Below are 14,841 nucleotides of genomic sequence, written 5' to 3'. Positions count from 1 at the left end.
GATCATTGAATACGGCAAATATTTTGAGAAAAAAAATTCTCTGGTTTGCTGAAAAACAGCCCTGTTCACTGAAAAAAAAAAGGTGAATCAAGAGTATTGAATTCTGCCCAAAATAGCAACAAAAAACTCTTATTTTCTTCCCATGCCCAATAAGGCATTACGGATGGTGTAATGGTTAGCATTACTGCCTCACAACGCTGAGGACATGGGTTCAATTCCCAACATTGCTCTAACTGTGCGGAGTTTGCATATTTTCCCCGTACTTGCGTGGGTTTCCTCCGGGTACTCTGGTTTCCGTCCACAATCCAAAAATATACTGGTAGGCTAATTGGCTCCAAACAATATTAACCCTGGAATGTCTGCGTTTGTGGTAGGGAATATAGATTGTTAGCTCCACTAGGGCAGAGACTGATGTGAATGTTCAAATATTTTCTGTAAAGAGCTGAGGAATATGTATGCGCTATATAAGAAACTGTTAATAAATAAAGAGCCGTTTGTTGCTCTTTATTTCTCAAGAACTAGTATTTGCCAATAGTTAGCTTCTGATTGCAGCACTGCACTTGTGTGAAAAATAAAGCATGTATGCTGATTAGTCAATGCCAAAACAAGTGAATGACGTAATCATCAGGAGGCAAAGACATAGCAGATCAATAGACTACATTAAATATAAGACCAATAATATAGAAAAAAAATAAACATATATAATAGTACCCGTGCAGTACTGGAAGGTAGAACTTCCTGTCCTGAATATTTGGTACCTACCAATACTATGGTGTGTCCCATTGAGAAACTTTAGATACAGTGGTACTGAGCAGACAAAGGAAGTAGAGGACAAAAGTAGATATGAAGTTAGTAGCTGCTGGCAGCTGCAAGACACAGGATGCAGCAGACGCAGTGCAGGTCCTGCAGGAGCTGACACAGCTTACAAGTCTCCTGACAGGAAAGAATGAGTTGTGTAAGAAAAAAAGAAAAACCCACAGACCCACCTAGGGTCATGCTTCTAAAGCAGTTGACTGTAGATTTATGCAAGAGATGACAGGTGACAAGTTTTGTTGGACACGTTGTGAGGCACAAAGCTCCTAGCATGTACAGTATTCCCCCTTACACGAGTGCCCAGCATGGAACAGTCATGAGCAATGCATGCAGGGACCTAAAGTTGATGAGGAAATGCAGAAACAAGCATGTGTCAAGTAGACAGAAGTGCCACAAAGTATCCATAGCCCCATAAATAAGGAAAGTCAGTAAAATAGAAAACCAACACACACTATAGACATACTATGAACAAACAGCTTTAATTTAAAATCGTACTTCATATATTGTGCAGATATATATTCATAGGAAGAGTAGGAAAATCTTGGGGCATACGTAGTAAGCATGTGTACTGAAAACCTCTGTATTGTCTCAATTAATTAATATTGCACCACTTCAGAGACCACAGAAAAAGGGATCCTTTGGATTCCTCTCCATTCACAAACACTGGCACAACCATGGTCAGTAACGATGCACTGAGAAAGCCTGGTCCAAGTCCAGAAGTAAATTGATAGTACTAGTAAAGTGATACAAACCGGTAGATTTTATTTTCCCTTATAAGTGGACATTGAAAAGTAAAGATCTTTCTTAAGCTGGGTGCACATTCGACGACACCGCAAACAACGCAATGTGGTCAATGATTTCGCTTAAACTCCCTGACACTCGATATTCCGCATACACACACAAAACAATGTTACAAACTATGTTGTCCAGTGACCACATCCAGGAGCATGCGGTCATCTACGATACAGTCAGGGGAAGGGGGTTGTTAACAACCAGCGGGAGTGCCCATCATTAATGATACACTAGAAGATATGCACAAAATTACTGTTTGCAAAATCTGTCTGTTCTATGAATATATATATATATATATATATATATATATATTTTTTTTTTTTTTTATTAGCAGCTCCTCCCCCTACTGGCTGTGTGCGAGTGACTGGGTGACGTCATGCCGGGTTACCAGGGGCAGGGCCAGGCTGCGGCTGACAGCGGCGCTGCACGGCCACGGAAAGCAGAGTGGTGGGGTTTTTTTAGGGAGCGCTCCCCCTAAAAATCTTGCCCAGTGGGGAGCACTACCTAAAAAAAAAAATATATCACCACTGAAGGGGTTAATGTGTTTACTGATAAGATTGCATGGTGTTTTTCCCAGTTCCGCAAAAAATTTTTTTTAAATAAAATTCAAAAGTAAACACACACACAGCAATGTAAAAAGTATACTATATCAGTGGGTGTAAATACAGGTAGGAACATATTTGCCGATGTAAGAGCCGTGCTGTGTAAATAGTACAATACTCATCCGAAAGCAAACAATGACCGTTTTAAAGGGGCCTGAACATGTTATTTTGTCAGCGATCTGTCTAGATCCCTTAAAAATTAACTGCTCCATGTGTACACACTGTAGTGATGCGCTATACCGTGCATGCAGTCACTCTAGTTCGATCACCTAGCAAGTGAGTTCAATTCGCAACACATGTACAGAATGAGCGATACCGAACTACTATTTCAAATTATATTTTTTGCTTAGCACCAATCGCACTATGTGTATGCCCCTTAAGGGTGATCAGCCCAGTGCTTTATAATGTCATATGTACAACTATTTAAATAGTAAGACACAAACTCATAGTATATCTACTCATTATACAATTTTCATTTATATCTATTCTACAGGATCAACAGTTCCATGAACAAGGAACAAAAACTTAAGGTAATGGGCTAGAGAATAGGTTACATCTGGTTGAATAAGTTTTGCTTACAGCAAAATATTTACCACAACAGTGTACAAAGGCTGCCCTCATCAAGACGGGGTACAAGAGGCCAATTAAAACAAAAGGGGCGATGTGAAGACATTTTCTCACTAGATCGCTTAGAAAATGCCCCTACATCACTCCATGTGTAGGGGCAATAGCAATATGCGGCCCAGCACATCGCTATTGCCAGGCTATGCTGGATAAATCAACAGTGTCAGGGCCAGCGGATAACACTGGCCCTGACAGACCGCTGTGTGCTGAGCGATCGGACATTTCACAGTAACATTAATCAAGTAGAACTATTATAAATATTACCTCCAAACCTGGTACCAAGCCCTATTCCACTTGTATAATCCTGCTAATGAGTACAGTCATTTTTAAAACTGCCTGAAATAACCACAAATATACAGTGCAGCTGCTAACGTCAATTTGGCTTTTTTTTTGTCTGGCCTAATATAACTTCTATAGAAATCTGCATGCTACTAAAACATAAAAAAATATATATAATTACATATCAAAAGGTGAAAAAAACAGAAGGATAATTTTTTTTAAAAAAAAAAACACAGTTGGGGTAGGGGTTGATGGTGCGAAAAATTGTGGTGACAGACAAGAACAGTGCAGTCTAGCCCCCTATATTGTGTGTGCATATTTGTACTTAATAAATAGTAGCAGCTTTCACTAATCTAACCCTTTACTTGCTTACTCTTAGTAGTTTGGTGTCTTAAGACCCATACACACTCAGCAACTTTCAGCTGAACGATAAGCGGTAATGTGCGCTCCTGCATCATCGCTGCCTCGGCTACCCCAGCTAGGGAGTGGAAGGATTTCCATAGCATCCCACTATGGAAAGCCATCCACCCTGGGGAAAATATCTGAAATGGGCGAGAAACGCTCAGTTTGTATGCACTGAGCATTTTTCATCCCAGTGATTTTCCCCATCATCGTTATCCATACACGCTGGGCAAAAACCCAGTTTATGAACCTTTAGGCTGGTTTCACACACTCCGGCTCCTGCCGGACGGTGAAATCCCGCACGGCCAGGGAGCCGTGCCGCACACATTAGTTGTGAATGGACACTATTGTGTCCATTCACAAGGGACGGCCACGGCCCGGCCGCACGGTTGCAGCCGGATCCTGCCACTGGAAGGGACGGCTGCCGGGCTGTGGCCATCCCCTCCATGATAAACTACTGTGTGCGGCGCGGCTCCATGGCCGTGCGGGATTTCACCGTCCGGCAGGAGCCGGAGTGTGTGAAACCGGCCTTAGGGTGCTTTGGTTGGGCCGGTTGCTAGTGTACTACACCATAGACTTGAAAATGTTAGAGACTTAGTCGATGAGAAGTTCAACTGGACATGGTGCGTAGGCCCATAATTATGCTAAAAACCTCTTCCGTTGACAATTGCAGAATGTATTCCAATTCTTATTAGTAATGTTTAGAATTTGCATCTGCGGTGTGTGGTATCTAAAGTGTCAGCAAAGTAGCACCTTTCATAACACTTAGGGCCTTATTCTAATTCACTCTCTGACAAAATCCTTCTTCGATGGACAAAACCATGTGCACTGCACGGGGGGAGATGTAAAATGTGCAGAGAGAATTAGATTTGGGCGAGTTATTTTGTTTCTGTGCAGGGTCAATACTGGCTGCTTTATTTTTACACGACAATATAGATCTCACTTTGAAGTAAAACCCCACCCAAATCTAATTCTCTCTGCACAAGTTACATCTGCCCCACCTGCAGTGCACATGGTTTTGTCCATCTAAGAAGGATTTTGTCAGAAAGAGTGAACTAGAATAAGGCCCTTAGTTAGGGTGTACAATCCAGCCCCCCACTACTATATATCCAATGACAGAAGAGAATAGTGCCAAGGATTATGGAGGAGGTGGTAATGGTGATTTTAAAGAAATGATGACAGTATCATGGTGAATAAGATTACAAATATTTCAATTGTGGAGGAATGATTAGTATTTTGGCAGAGAAAGCCATGGGGAGGATGTGTATGATAGGTTAGTATTATGCAGATGAAGAGGGAAAAGCTGTGTGACGTTAGTACTGTGGGTATGGTAGGGGAAGGAGCTCTCTGATAAGTCAGTACGGATGTAGTATGGATGGTGTAATGGTTAGCATTACTGCCTCATATCGCTAAGGTCATGGGTTCGATTCCCACAATGGCTCTAACTGTGCAGAGTTTGTATATTCTACCCGTACTTGCGTAGGTTTCCTCCGGGTACTCCGGTTTCCTCCCACAATCCAAAAATATACTCGTAGGTTATTTGGCTCCTAACAAAAATTAACCCTAAATTGAATGTGTGCGCGAGTACATGTGGTAGGGAATATAGATTGTAAGCTCCACTGGGGCAGAGACTGATTTGAGTGTTCAAATATTCTCTGTAAAGCTCTGCAGAATGTGTGAAACTTTTAATAAATAAATAAGTTATTACTATGGGGATCTAGCGGGAGAGGGTATGTGTGATGGTGAGGACTATTAGGATTGAGAGGGAAATGGCATGTGCAAGTTTAGTACTATGGTGATTGAAGGGGAGATGGACAAAGTGTAATAAATAAATTAGGTACTTGTGTACTTTCACGGCTCCCATCACATGCCATATGTAGTGTCATGCGATTTTTGCCGTTTTTATGCATTTTTTTAAATCGCATCGCATGCGATCACATGCGATTTTTAACAGAAATGCATCTAAATGCATTGAAATTTGTATCAAACATGTTCAATGGCCCCCAAATGTCATTTTTCAGGCTGTACCACCCCCACTATCAACGCGAACCCGAAGCGAGGCGAGCGCAGCGGTACGCGTCCTACGACCTTTTCATACCCTCACTATCCACGTCGGCGTGGAGTTAAGAATAGAAAGTGTGGCGAGCGCAGCGAGCCACCGAGCCCGAAGCGCGGCGAGCGGACGCGGACACCTGTGAAGCCCGTGAGGGGACGCGTATACCTGTGAAGGTATCCGTGTCCGTTCGCCTCGCTCGCCACACTTTCTATTCTCAACTCCACGCCGACGTGGATAGTGGGGGAATGAAAAGGTCGTAGGACGCGTACCGCCGCCCCTCGCGGGCTCGCTACGCTTCGGGTTTGCATTGATAGTGGGGGTGGTACAGCCTGAAAAATGACATTTGGGGGCCATTGAACATGTTTGATAGTAATTTCAATGCATTTGGGTTCATTTCTGTTAAAAATCGCATGCGATCGCATGCGATTTTTTACTATGCAATGGACATCGTGGGAGCCGTGATTGTACACAAGTACCATAAATTATATTAGGTGGTGGGAGAAGGTATGCGTGCGAGATCAGTACCATAGGGATGGAGGTGGGAGAAGGTATGCGTGCGAGATCAGTACCATAGGGATGGAGGTGGGAGAAGGTATGCGTGCGAGATCAGTACCATAGGGATGGAGGTGGGAGAAGGTATGCGTGCGAGATCAGTACCATAGGGATGGAGGTGGGAGAAGGTATGCGTGCGAGATCAGTACCATAGGGATGGAGGTGGGAGAAGGTATGCGTGCGAGATCAGTACCATAGGGATGGAGGTGGGAGAAGGTATGCGTGCGAGATCAGTACCATAGGGATGGAGGTGGGAGAAGGTATGCGTGCTAAATCAGTACCATAGGGATGGAGGTGGGAGAATGTATGCGTGCGAGATCAGTACTATTAGGACAGAGGGGAGAAGGTATGCGTGCGAGATCAGTACTGTTAGGACAGAGGGGAGAATGTATGTGTGTGAGATCAGTACTGTTAGGACAGAGGGGAGAATGTATGTGTGTGAGATCAGTACTGTTAGGACAGAGGGGAGAATGTATGTGTGTGAGATCAGTACTGTTAGGACAGAGGGGAGAATGTATGTGTGTGAGATCAGTACTGTTAGGGCAGAGTGGAGAATGTATGTGTGTGAGATCAGTACTGTTAGGGCAGAGTGGAGAATGTATGTGTGTGAGATCAGTACTGTTAGGGCAGAGTGGAGAATGTATGTGTGTGAGATCAGTACTGTTAGGGCAGAGTGGAGAATGTATGTGTGTGAGATCAGTACTGTTAGGACAGAGTGGAGAATGTATGTGTGTGAGATCAGTACTGTTAGGACAGAGTGGAGAATGTATGTGTGTGAGATCAGTACTGTTAGGACAGAGTGGAGAATGTATGTGTGTGAGATCAGTACTGTTAGGACAGAGTGGAGAATGTATGTGTGTGAGATCAGTACTGTTAGGACAGAGTGGAGAATGTATGTGTGTGAGATCAGTACTGTTAGGACAGAGTGGAGAATGTATGTGTGTGAGATCAGTACTGTTAGGACAGAGTGGAGAATGTATGTGTGTGAGATCAGTACTGTTAGGACAGAGTGGAGAATGTATGTGTGTGAGATCAGTACTGTTAGGACAGAGTGGAGAATGTATGTGTGTGAGATCAGTACTGTTAGGACAGAGTGGAGAATGTATGTGTGTGAGATCAGTACTGTTAGGACAAAGTGGAGAATGTATGTGTGTGAGATCAGTACTGTTAGGACAAAGTGGAGAATGTATGTGTGTGAGATCAGTACTGTTAGGACAGAGTGGAGAAGGTATGTGTGGGAGATCAGTACTGTTAGGACAGAGTGGAGAAGGTATGTGTGGGAGATCAGTACTATTAGGATAGAGGGGAGAAGGTATGTGTGGGAGATCAGTACTATTAGGACAGAGGGGAGAATGTATGTGTGTGTGAGATCAGTACTATTAGGACAGAGGGGAGAATGTATGTGTGTGTGAGATCAGTACTATTGGGATAGAGGGGAGAAGGTATGTGTGAGATCAGTACTATGGGGATGGTAGTGGAGAAGGTATGTGTGAGATCAGTACTATGGGGATGGTAGTGGAGAAGGTATGTGTGAGATCAGTACTATGGGGATGGTAGTGGAGAAGGTATGTGTGAGATCAGTACTATGGGGATGGTAGGGGAGAATGTATGTGTGATAAGCACTATGGGGATGGTAGTGGAGAATGTATGTACTATGTGGATGGAGGAGGAGAAGGTATATTTGATGAGAAGTTAGTACTACGTAGGGGGAAGGTATGCGAGATAAGTTAGTGCTATGGGGAGGGAGAATGTATACGTGATAGGATAGTACTATTGAGATAGAGGGGGAGAACGTAGTTGTGATGGTGAGAACTAAATGGCTGGTGATGGTGGGCGGGGCACGGGTATGAGTACCAGCAGTGGGGTCAGTAGGGGTGGGGGGTACTTAAAATAAGATGGGGAGGACTCTATGGGCCGCACAGACACCCTGGCGCTCTCACCTGCCCGGGCTGGGATCCAGGTCTAGTCCTGCTGGGCCTCTCGCTGTCAGGCGGGATAGGAGGGGTGAGGGATAGTCCGTTCTGTGACGACAGGGCCGCTGAAAGAGACCGCACACAGCGTGATATATCCGCAGATGAGAGGGAAGCTGCCGAGCGCAGGACACCAGGCAGAGAGGGCAGGGAGCTCCGGAGCCACGGGGGGTCAGGCGGCGGGAAACCCGCGGACAACGGCAAATTCTCTGTCCCGTGAGAAGGTGGAGGATGGAAAAAAAACCCGAGACAGTCTGACTTCCTGTGCCCGCCGGAAGTCCCGCCCCCGCTGCCTGCACCTATTGGCCATCGTCAGGGGGGCTGGTAACGCCGCGGCCGGGAGCGCAGTGCGCCTGACGCAGGGAACCGCCGCTGACGTCACGGGGAAGTCCGGCGGCGCTGAGAGGGCGTGTCTTGGTTGCGCCACAGCTCCGCCCCCTTATGCGTCTTTTCTCCTAGCAACAGGTGACGCGGGGGGAGGAGCGTTAGCCACTGTGAAGGCTGCTATGTGGGTCGGGTTAGTATGGCGGCCTCGCTCGTGTAACGGTGACGCTGAAGGGATATCCCCGCCTCGAATCTCGTTCTCAGCGAGCGAGCCACCACCCTTATACCGTACTATGATGAACTCAGCTCAGTGACATCCCGCGGCGCAACAGCACAGTTAGGCCGGTTTCACACACTCCAGCTCCTGCCGGACGGTGAAATCCCGCACGGCCAGGGAGCCGTGCCGCACACATTAGTTGTGAATAGACACTATTGTGTCCATTCCCTGGCCCGTACGGCCAGGGAGCCGTGCAGCACACACTAGTTTATCATGGAGGGGATGGCCAATGCCCGGCAGCCGTCCCTTCCAGTGGTGGGATCCGGTTGCAGCCGTGCGGCCGGGCCGTAGTGTCCATTCACAACTAATGTGTGCGGCACGGCTCCCTGGCCGTGCGGAATTTCACCGTCCGGCAGGAGCCGGAGTGTGTGAAACCAGCCGAAGGGACGGCTGCCGGGCTGTGGCCATCCCCTCCATGATAAAGTACTATGTGCGGCACGGCTCCCTGGCCGTGCGGGATTTCACCGTCCGGCAGGAGCCGGAGGGTGTGAAACCAGCCTCACTGTGGAAGCCCATGACTGCTGAGGGGCTCGTTTGCCCCAACTTCCCATGTTCTTTTCCAGTCTACCCCGCTCATAGAGCGTTCCCCTGACCTTTTCTCTCTATACAACTGTGCTTAGTATTGACTCTTTAACAGCCACAATGTGTATAAATATAAAGATGGCAAAATCCCATATCGATCGGTAATCACCACAAAGTGCCCATCTCCCCAATTTAAAATAAAGTCTGCAGGTCTGTAAGATCATTTCCATACAGATAGCGAATTCCATACCCTCCAACATTTGTAGGGCATAAATCGGTACACATTCGGGGAAGGGGTCAAGGGTAAAGTGGGTGTGGCCACATGAAGTGGGCGTGGTCACTTCCCCTTTAGAAATCTGTAAATGCCATTTTTTGTAAGATGCCTTGTGGGCACTCCCCACCCTCCACATTCACCACTGCTTACCGGTGGATGTCTGGAGGAGGAAAGTGCTTCGCCTAGGTGCGCTGCGCACTGCATCTCATGGACTCCTTCTGGAAGAACGTTCCCGCCACACGGCCCCTCTGTGGTCACGGACGGATGACATGTCACGTCCGCGACCAGAAACTAGAGCCCTCACAGGCAGCATCACTGCCACCCAGCCCCTCTGTGACCCCTCTAGAGCACCGACACCTACAGTAAGAGCCACGGAGCGGGGTAACGGCACGCACTGTTAAGCTCTGCTCCTCCTTACTTTGAACCCAAACACATGGAGCCGGATACAATGGAGAAGTGGCGACTCCATTGCCTCCGGCTGAAAATCGGTACAATCGGTACATCCATTTTTAGCCGGTACAGACCGTTAAAAAATGGTACTGTACCGGCTAAATCAGTACAGTTGGAGTATATGGAATTCCACCAAATTCCCAAGTCCGACCCAGACTGGGGGCTGATCCATACTTGATGTGCAGTGTTTAGGGTGATGCAGTCCCACTGTTGTGAAATCCTGGGTTGCAAATTCTTGTGCACGCTGTGCGAATGGATGTGTATAGTACCTAGTGCAGGCTTGCCTACCCTCCCGGAATTGCCGGGAGTAGGGTGACCAACTCATCCCTTTAATCCGGGACACATATTAATTACACAGGTTCTGTGGCTGGCTTTCACCTGGTTTTAAACTGCCGCACCTCAAGACTCCATTTCACCTGGTTTTAAACTGCCACAGAACCTGTGTAATTAATATGTGTCCCGGATTAAAGGTATGAGTTGGTCACCCTAGCCGTGAGGCACCCGGGAATTTGGTCCCCCTCCCAGCACCCCGGGAAGGTGGGCAATCCTCCCACATTGGTCATGCAGCCCCCGCACCCCCTTCCATGCTGTACTAAAATACCCAGCGAGGGGGGGGGGGTTAAATCTGTGGTGAGGGGCTGGGCTAAATAACGCAAACCGCGTCATTTTAGCCCCTCCCCCTATTTGCAGTCCAGCAAATTGCTTTCTTTGACTGCCATGGGGGCGGGGCTTGGTAACGTCAACCTCTCCTCGCCCCCCTGACATAGCATTATCGGGTCACCTCTCCGGGCTTCTCCCGGAGAGGACAACAGAAAAGTCGGCAAGTATGACCAAGTGAAGCTTTTGCAGCCAAACAAATGTGTCAAAAATCCCTTATAAGTCGCTCACCACCTAATGATTTTTCCTCTGGGCACCAGTCATCTCAGGCTCAGAGTAGCCAGAGACTTACTTTGTGGCTGTGATGAATATGGGCATATTCGGCCTGGTGCTGATGTCACACACCCTCTCCTAAAAGGCTTGAGAATGCCTGCATTTTCCTGGACACCAGCATATTTTTGGCGAACCTAGCAATTTTTTTGCAATCCCATGAAACAGCCAATTACCACCCACAGACTGACTATTTTCTCTCAGTCTCCTTGCAAACAGCTTACGAATAGAAAAAGTAGCAGAGCGTCATCGCTGCAAGGCATTGCCCGTGCCCATTACAGCCAATACGCATGTCCACTGTATCAATAATCAGGTCTGAATTACCTCCATGGTCGGACCCCATTCACACTCCTCCTTCGGCCTCTTACATAGCACTCACCTGTAAGAGCCTGGAGGCAGTGAAGGAGCTGATCCGCAAATAAGCTGGGTCCTGCTGGTAGTCTGAAAGGGGTTTCAGCCGGGTTGGAGAGTTTACAAAAATTGAGCTAAGAAGGGCAACAGTTAGACCTTTACCATACCTCCCAACTGTGCCAATTTTTGTGTCACAGTGACAGTCACGTTTTTTTTTTGTGAAAGTCCAGTGTCCTATGGTTTTCAATTAGGAGTCCCCCTATTCATGGAGATGGGGCCCCCCACATTGACAAAAAATGGGGGCTTGACCTCACGATTGCGAACCTTCCTGCAAAGCTACCAGAGGTGGATTTTCCATATGGCAACCTAGACCCTTCCCAGGGTCCAGCATGTCCTAAGGAGCTCCATAACAGTATCCTGGCCATTAAAAACATTCCCAGAGGAGCACTGTGCGACTACCGTGTGACGTTATGACATCACATGGACCTGCCCACACTCCAAAAGTCCCTTTGATGTTGTTTGATATAAAAATGTTTGTAAAGTGGGTAGTCACTTTACTTTATATAGGACAGTCAATAAAACTACTTCCAAAACTCCTAGAGCCTGATTCAGATTTGTACGCAATGCTGATGTTCACGCAGCTGAGCATTAATGGGTAGACTGGGCATGCGCCAAAGTACTCTATCATTGTGCCTGCAATCAGCTGCAAAAAGAGTGTGCTATCTTACCTAGGGAATCCCGACTCTCCATATAATTTTGGACTGTATACAAAATCCAAGAGTCCGGTGGTACCGTATTTTCTGCTTGTCATCCAGCAATAAGTAATGGCTTTATTTCAAACCCTTTCCTCCCCTAGTGCCTAAAGGTGTGTACACATTTGATGATAACTTAAATGATATGTATACGAAAACAACCATCCTTAACAAAACTTTCATGCATATTGGGGTAATTCAGGTTGGTCTGCAAAAGCAAATTCCTTCTTTAATGGACAAAACCATGTTCGCTGCAGGTGGGGCTGATGTAACATGTGCAGAGAAAGTTACATTTTGGTGAGTTAATTTGTTTCTGTGCAGAGTAAATACTGGCTGCTTTATGGTTACACTGCAATTTAGATTTTAGTTTGAACACATCCCACCCAAATGTAACTCTCTTTGCACCTGTTACATCGGCCCAACTGCAGTTCTCATGGTTTGGTTTTGCCCATTAGAGAGAGATAGATTTTGCTTTTGCAAGCCAACCTGAATTAGGACCATTGTCTAGTGTACCCACTATAGTGTTTATAATGCACGCTCACAAGGGTCATTAGCAACCGTCCCCACCTTGTAATTTGTACATGCAGCTCAATCCTGACGATATATCAACAGCAGCACTACTTCTGGTTGTGGCCACTAACTCCAGGACAATCTCGCTGACTTCCTTCCTCTCAGGCAGCAGGAACAAATCAGCAGATGGCCTTGGGTATTTAAGGAGAAAGACAAAATCCCAATTTGCCAGTGCAACGTTGCTCACGTTTCATCTGTTTGAGTGTTCTCTGACCTCCTCATGGTGGATTAGCAGTCATTGTTCAGCAGTTCATGCTGGGTTTCTCCTTCTACGTTATCACCATAAGAACTATCCAGTCTAGTCTGCCTGGTCATTTATTGGTTCTGTGTGTCAGTCCTCACCCAGTCTGGCAGCCTGGTATTCTCAGCTAGTCCAGCAGTCGCTGGAACAGCACCCAATTCCTCCATCCAATCCAGTACTCTCCCACTGCAGTTGGTTCAGTTTCGTAATTGCAAGGCGGTAGTCCGGTATATCCAGGTATCCGGAGACTAGAGCGGAAGGCTGCAACATGCTTGCAAGTCACAGCAAAGTCCAAATTCCCTTGCATGGATCCCTGGAGGAGACCACTGGTGAGTTTAGACTCTGCGCCTCCATCTTTGGTCTTCGTCAACCACTGGATACTCATTCCTGTTTGAGCATCAGTACATGAGGAAGCAGTACATTAAAAGCCTCCATACACGTAGCCAAGTTATTGCATGCAGCCTCGAAAGGGATACCTCAACAACTGTGTGGCAGCTAGATCCCATATGATACATCGTTTGTGGTCACTTTGCATACGATGTATCACATGCAATTCCAATTACTGATGCTGGATTTGATGTACCCTATTGCAGCAGTGAAAATCTCCGCATCCTATGGAATGCGTACAGGACTGCGTATCGGTTCGGAATTGGATGAAAATGACATACGACTTTACACTTTTTGCATGATTTATGATGCATTGAAATCATGTGAAAAGGGCCCAAATCGCACTTGTGTATGGGAGCTTTAAGCCGGCCAATTTACAGCCTTCAAAACATAGTCCTGCACTAAGCCAAAATCCAAATCCAGTTCCACATATCTCATTGATCGTGACAATTTCTGATAGCATAGGAAAACACAGGGGGTTTCTGGTTGCCCGGAATCCCCCCTCCTCTTGGCAAGTGCCTTAAATTGAGACAACAATACACTGGTATATAATATGATCAATAGAGCTGCCACTACATCATGCAGTGTAAGGGACAGAGCAGAGCTGCTGCCTAGTGTACCAGCTTCTAGCACAAATACTGTAGTGTGGATCTCAGCTCTCAAACATCGCACTGGACCAGAGAGTAGCTGCCAGGAGGAAGAGACAGGAGCCTTACCATGAAGTGGGAGATCGTGAGCTTAGAAAGTGCAGTACTGGTTCTATTATGTTTGTGTATTTATTTATTATATATTTAACCTTTTCCTGACAACTTATTTTATTTAAATGTCTGAAACAGCCTATGGTAGGGAATATAGAGTGTAAGCTCCATTGGGGCAGAGACTGATGCGAATGTTCAAATATTCTCTGTAAAGCGCTGCGGAATATGTATGCGCTATATAAGAAACTGTTAATAAATAAATAATAATACTATAGACCATCTGTACTGTTAAATATCAATACTGTATTCCATATAGTATCCAGTGTATAAAAAGACCAATTTTCGGGGCTGTTACCGCTCTCCCAGACTCAATGTGCTGCAGAGTGGGATGATTTGGATTACATTTGGAACCCCCCCTCTAAAAATACTGTGTTTGCCACTGCTCCCCATTCCCCTTCTTGGACCATCAAATCCTCTATTTGTTTTTCCACATCCACCCCTAAAGAGGCATACACACATTGATATGTGTGCTTAGCGATGTGTGCTAAGCGATTTAGGCTAGGTCAGGGGTTCCCAAACTTTTTTGAATCACGGCACCCTAGCGTATCAGAATTTTTTCGCGGCACCCCTAGGCCCAAAAACAATGAATTAGATTGGGTTTATATGCGATTCTTTGGGTCAGTTATGTGCTGATGGGCAGGATTTGCTTCTGTTTGTACACATTTTATGATTGGCAGCCTCCAGCACTGGTTTTGCCCATAAATAATTAACCATAAATAAATTGAATTGGTCCTGGACCACCAACCTGGGGCACCCCTGTAAGTGTCCCAAGGCACCCCAGGGAGCCAAGGCACACAGTTTGGGAACCACTGGGCTAGGTGATTTCCCTTAAAGTTCCCTGAATCTAGATCCCCATACACACATAGTGATCTGTGCTAAGCCTTTTGTGATAAGCTAAAAAAAAACTGCTAGGCGATC

The 14,841-nt window shown here is 46.2% G+C and overlaps 1 protein-coding gene across 2 annotated transcripts in view; it reads right to left on the bottom strand.

The window, feature by feature from the left end:
- Positions 1-8,432, bottom strand: part of LARP4B (La ribonucleoprotein 4B) — a 72,013-nt gene extending 63,581 nt beyond the window's left edge. For both annotated transcript variants that reach the window (XM_083188976.1, XM_083188977.1), the window contains exon 1: positions 8,061-8,432. The gene's annotated coding sequence lies outside the window, so the exon portion shown is untranslated. The remainder of the gene's footprint in view (positions 1-8,060) is intronic.
- Positions 8,433-14,841: the final 6,409 nt, after the last annotated feature.

Source organism: Crinia signifera, chromosome 5, assembly GCF_055691185.1.
Source record: "Crinia signifera chromosome 5, ASM5569118v1, whole genome shotgun sequence".
NCBI lineage: Eukaryota > Metazoa > Chordata > Amphibia > Anura > Myobatrachidae > Crinia > Crinia signifera.
Note: the sequence above shows the minus strand (reverse complement) of the source record. Positions and strands in the feature narration are given on the sequence as shown.